At 39.6% G+C, this 6,328-nt stretch overlaps 1 pseudogene; it reads left to right on the top strand.

Moving 5' to 3' along the window:
• Positions 1-1,180: 1,180 nt before the first annotated feature.
• LOC107855725 lies at positions 1,181-2,173 on the top strand (annotated as a pseudogene).
• The last annotated feature ends 4,155 nt before the right edge of the window (positions 2,174-6,328 follow it).

Below are 6,328 nucleotides of genomic sequence, written 5' to 3'. Positions count from 1 at the left end.
TAGGGAGAGAGAGAGAGAGAGGGAGAGCCGGCGACCGGAGGTCGTAGCCGGCGGTCTGGTCAGCGCCGGCGACCGTAGGTCGGAGCCGGCGGCCGGATCGGGTCGGCGCCGAAGGTCAGCGACGGCGCCGGGGACCGGGGCCGGTAAGCTGGGGGTGGAGAGAGGGTAGGGAGAGAGAGAGAGGGGGAGAGAGCCGTTGGGGGAGAGAGAGAGAGGGGCCCTTCTCTTGGTTTCAAGAATAGACTACAAAAACAGCATAAATCAAATATAAAGGAATTCCTATTTGATATCAATGATATCTCGAGAAATCATTTTTTGGAGGTATTTATAGGAAAAATTGCTAGAAGATATTTATTAACTTTTTTTTGTGTGTGTTTTGTATTTCTTGTCAAAAGCTTGTGCAATAGTGATTAGTGAATACGCAATGAGTGGATTTCAAGAAGTATGTCTCTATATTTGGTGCTTGTCTAGTAATAAAGCTGCTTGATCGCTTCTTGGTTCATGTGATATTATTGACTCCTATTAACTTTCTTTTCCTGTTGATAAGGAAGCTTGCACAATTTCAAATATGACTGGCAATAGTGTTCTAGGACTCATAATTTTAGTAATGTGCAGTTAAAATACATGTCCAATAATACTTGTTTAGTTTGAAAAAATAATGGATAATTTATCTATTTCGATCCATTTCAACTTTAGTTATTATAGTCATTACCCAATACATTTTTCAAAGCATTAAATTAATTATATTCAAAGGTTACTATAGTAAAATTATCCCTATTATTTATTGTTTCTTATGATGTTCATAATGATGTTGAGGTTGTTGATGATGTTAATGAGATTGAGAGAAAGAGAAGATGTGCACATCTTACATTCACACATTTTTTCATGTGCGTTGGATGTTCACAGTGCTATATGTTGTTCTTTCTGGTTCTTAATGGTTCAGAACTTGAATTTTGGTCATTTAGTTGGATAACCATGTTTTTTCATGACAACAAAAGGGATATTTTTCCGGAATGGCTTTTTTGATGCCTTAATCAAGAATTTAAGATATTTATGATATGTGAAGAAACTCAGAACTGCTGTTGTTGTTATTGATCTTCTCGCTGATAAGTTTGATCCTAATGGTTCATGATGCAACTTTGTTTTTCCAAATTTATAGTTGTTTAATGTGTTGATGTAATTCTTCTGCATTCCTTTGGGATGCCCATTTGGCGAAGGATGCCACTTCTTGCATTATGTGCCTGGAGGCCTTAAAGCTGTGACTCAGATGCTTGTTAGCAACCCAGCCCTTCCAGCAACTTCTAGAATTTAATAGCTCCACCATCTTTCTCTGATGGAGCATCTCCTCCAGCTGTTAAGACTCGTCTATGCAGCAAATACAACACTGCTGAAGGTTGCAAATTTGGTGAAAAGTGTCGTTTTGCACACGGGGATTGGGAGCTTGGCAGGCCAGCAGCTCCATTGCACGAGGAGTCCCATGGTATGTTCCAGATGCATGGAAGGTATGGTAGTAGACCAGAGACAAATCCTGCAGGCCTTGGAGCAGCTGCCAGTTTTGGGTCCTCTGCGACTGCTAAGATTAGTGTAGATGCCTCTCTTGCTGGACGTATTATTGGAAAAGGTGGTGTCAACTCAAAGCAAATCTGTCGTGTGACCGGAGCCAAACTTTCCATTAGGGATCATGAGTTGGATCCTAACTTGAGGAACATAGAACTTGAAGGTACAATTGATCAGCTTGAACAAGCCAGTCGAATGGTCCGTGAGCTTATTCAGAGTGTTACAACATCTGTTGCACCCCCGAAGAACACCAGCTCCTCTGCAACAAGTAACTATAAAACAAAAATTTGTGAGAACTTTGCCAAAAGTTCTTGCACGCACTTTTGGAGAAAAGTGCCACTTTGCACATGGAGCAGAAGAATTGCGTAGGTCAGGTCTGTGAGCTTTGCAGTATTTACTGTTGGGGAGTATATCCCTGTGGCTGTTATCTCTTTTTCTTTGGGTTTGTGGAAATAGTAGGTAAGGTGTTTTTGCCATAAGAATATCTTGGTTTTGAGGCATTTATTTGTTGAAATCCTTAATGTGTTCGATATCTCTCTTGGATTCGTTGCTTGTGTTTGTTGTTACTGTTGTTCATATGGATTGATTATTTAGTCGGAACTTTGCTAGTCTGGAACAATGTGCGTATTTTTCTCTTGCTTACATCAGCCCAGACAGCTGGAAAATTCTCTCAGCTACTTTTAAGTTTCTAGCCTTTATTTTACGAAAAAATGTTTACTATTTACATATGGTTTCTAAAGGGATCCAGGAATGAGTTTGTGGAATGAAGTGTACCACCTTTTAAGGAAAGCATGGGAAGAGGATAAAGGATAGTTTAGTGTGTTTTGAATGGGTAGGAAATGAGAATAGTGAAGATTTAATCTTTTGAGCGTGAACAGTGAAAAGTTGATTGTATATATTTAAATTGTTTTCCAAAACAAGTAATTTCAGGCACTTGGCTTTATGGCTACAATTATTGGTCTAGCTATTTCGTAGTGAGGCAATAAAGACATTCAAATAAATGCACATCTCTAAAAGAATATGTAGTTTTTTCTTTTAAATGCAGAAGTTCAAGTTGGTTGCTAAAAAAATGCATTAGTCCAAGTAGGTTTAGTAGTTTTAACTTTACCCTATAGAAAGTTTTATGATCACTTCCAGAATTCTCGACCGATCACCTCCTGGAAATGCCCATGCCTCACTTTCATGCAACAGAATTGTAATACCCCGAATTTTCAAGCTCCGGACCCCCTCAAAAGATAGACCATTAAGTTAGCTTCTAACGCTTCAAGTCTCGTCTTAAATCGATGTCGTGGCAAAAAGTTGTGGAAAATTTTCCCTTAAGGGTCTAGCACACTATCGTGGCGACGACTTAAGTAACGAGTCGTTACCATTCATGATGAGTCGTCATGAGCGAGTCGTAGTCACTCCAATGAATGCCCCAAGTTTGAGTTCAGTGGCTACGACTAGGCGTTACGACTCATAATCAGTGACTACGAGTCGTAGGGAGGGACTCATAGCCTAATTAGTAAAGGACCCAAGACTCAAGATTCAGACTACGACTTCATCTTGCTGCTCGTAATCAGTCATGATGAGTCGTATGGGGGAAGTCGTAGTAAGACTAGTAAGGGACCTTAGACCTTAGATTACAGTTTACGACTTAAACTACGACTCGTAGTCAGTCTCAACAACTCGTAGGGTAAGTCGTAACGATTGGGAACCCAGTTTTCAGAACGTTTTTTCAGTGACTTAGTATGTTTTTTCCCACTCCCATAAAAGACAAATCCACGTCGTTTTGGCTTCACAAGGGGTCGTATAAAAGACCCAAAGTCCCAATTCATAACATAATTATCAATTTCACCCAAGAGGAATCAAAGAGGCAATTCTTTTCTCCCTCAAGACCAAACTAGGGTTCTTTAAGCAAGTTCAATTCTCAAGAATATTTCTTCAAGGCTTCTACTTTAGGTATGTGGGATATTCATCAATGGGCTCCTTTCACCTATTGAGTCCTAAAGTTCTCCAAATCTTCAAGTTTAATTTCCTTTTTTGTCTAGGGTTCCATGAGAAGTATGAATTTCATAATTTATTAAGTTAAATTCTCAAGTTCTTCCATGAAAATATATCCCCTGATAATTGTGTTTTCATATGCTTGATAATGCAAATGTCTACATCATGATTAGTTATTGATTTGGGTGTTATTCATGATCTTCCCATACCATGGATTGTTCAATATTTGTCAAGATTAGTCCGTATTAGATAGTGCTGGTGGGTTATGAACACCTGATACCTAGATATTCATATATGTCACAAATGTTATGTTATAAGTTACTTAGAGCATACTTATATCATTAAATTCAGAATACCCTTACATTGAGTATATGTCAGTATCAATCATGTTAAGCCTTTCATCAGTATCAGCACCAGGTCAGTTGAGAGTAGGACTTAGCACCGAGCGAACCTAGGGATGAAGACCCACCTGCCCTTTAGTAGAAGTCCCTAAGTTCTAGAACTGCGTAGCCAGCATAAGTTCTAAAAGGTCTCCCGTCAGTTGAGGATTGGCACTCTCGTAGGGGTCACCCGCCAGTTGAGGACTGACACCCTAGTCCTTCGGGACATCATGTTAGTGGATCCACACAGTCAATGTTGGTACCCATGGTAAGGTACCAATACCCTTTCAACTAGGGTTACAGGTTGAACCCTGATTAGTTCAGATTGAGGTATGTCAGTTATATAGTAGCTCCTACAGTTTCAGTTCAGTATTCAGACTACATCAGTTCAGGTTTGCATGACCAAGAGTCTATATATCAGTTATCTAGTTATTTAGATCATTTTAGTACATGTTTATGCTTGGTCTTGCATTCTATGTTCATGTTCATGCATTCATGCTCATTTTACATATATATCAGTCATTCCTCATATTGCATACCAGTACATTCAAAGTATTGACCGCATACTCTCTTTTACGTTATGTTGTCTTATAACATAGGTTTGGACGTTCAGTTCTCCGATCGTACTTAAACAATTCGTGTGCCACTCAGTTGTAACATTAGTGAGTTCTAATCAGTCGAGGACTAATTATATTACTTATCATGCTTTCCAGTATTTCAGTTCATGTTTATTTCAATAGTCGGAGTTAATTGGGGACTTGTCCTAACAACTCATCATGTTTTAGAGGCTTTCAAACAGTCGGACAATTAGCTATGTTTTCAGTGATGTGTTTCATACTCTTTTGTTATTGACTTGACTATCTAAACATTTATTGAATGACTTTCGCGTAATATTTTGTTATTTTCCTTCGGTATTTACAACTTGTGTCAGATCATGGGTTAGGTTAGGGTCACTTGTGGCCTTAGACACTGTGTTACAATTAGGGGGTACTCTCGGGTCGTGACAAGAACCCCCACCCTCGAAACTCCAGAGACACCAAACCAAACAATCACAACGGAGCAAAGCCTTGGCTTTGAATCATTAAAAGATAGCTTCAAATCAAGATTATTGAACCATAGTAACTCCTTGAACAAGTTCTACAACCACAATAATGGTAAGGTAGCCATAGAAATTGAAGACCCAGGTTACTCCATCGAACCCAACAATGATGATAGGGAGAGAATCTATCAACCTTGGCAGTATGTAGTCATTGTGAAACTATTCGTCAAAAGAATAACACACAATTACCTTAAAACAAAACTAGTGGAATTGTGGAAATCCAAGGAACCACTAACACTGATTGATCTGGGATGCAACTTTTACATCGAAAAATTCAGCAAACCCGACAATATGTTAAAGGCCCTGCATGGAGGTCCATGGTTCCTCACTTATAGCTTCTTATCAGTTAAACATTGGGAACCAAATTTTGTCCTAGAAGAAGCCACAAAAACCCTCACTGCTATCTGGATCAGGCTTCCACAACTCCGAATTGAATTCTATGATAGGGGAATCCTTGAAAGGTTGGTAATAAACTAGCTCTACTTAAAATCGACACTTGCACCTCATCCACCCTCAGAGGACGAAATGCCAGAATCTGCATACAAGTACCCCTCGAAGTTTCAGTCAAAATACATGTGACCATTGGATGCCATAAACAAAAGGTGGTATATGAAGGAGAGGGGATTCTATGCATCGGCTGTGGATGGCTAGGGCACACTCTAAAGGGTTGCAGTTACTTGCCTACTAGACCTCGAGGAGTTTCCGACACAACACCCTTCACCATCAAGGACCCGCAAAAACTAGCAGATGATTGGTAGGTAGTATCCTTCCTAAAAAGAAGGTCAAATTCCAGACAACATAAAGGCATGAAGAAAAGTAAAGGTACGAGTAAAAAGGAACAAACACAGGTAAAACGTATGATACCACAACGAGTAACTTCCTCGACCAAAATTCTTTCGCTCCCATATCAAATGATTTCTCTGACAGGAGTAACAATAATTCTACTATTATCCTATATCTTGTAAAAAAGAAATATAAAAAAGAAAAAAGAAAGTTAGACGAGAGACCCACCAAATCTATTGTTAAAAAAGGTGCTGACATTGACGGCCCTCCCAAAGTCAACCCCTACCCAATCATAGGCAAGGAAATAAATTCTAACACCCCTTCCCACTTTCCCATTAAAATCATGCCAGCCTCATTCATTAATTGTCGAAGGGTGCAAGGGGCCCAAACCCCTACCCCCTCTGGAGAGGCTCCCATGGAAACCTCCTTTTCTGCGTATTCTGGAGAGAGCAACTCCATTTCCACTTGAGATAATCATCATATTGAGATGATTGACATGACCAAAGCAGTCATGTCAATTAACTCT

The sequence above is a fragment of the Capsicum annuum genome, chromosome 1 (assembly GCF_002878395.1).
Source record: "Capsicum annuum cultivar UCD-10X-F1 chromosome 1, UCD10Xv1.1, whole genome shotgun sequence".
NCBI classification, from domain to species: domain Eukaryota; kingdom Viridiplantae; phylum Streptophyta; class Magnoliopsida; order Solanales; family Solanaceae; genus Capsicum; species Capsicum annuum.
The sequence above is the reverse complement of the archived record's forward strand: the minus strand, read 5'-3'. Positions and strand labels throughout refer to the sequence as shown.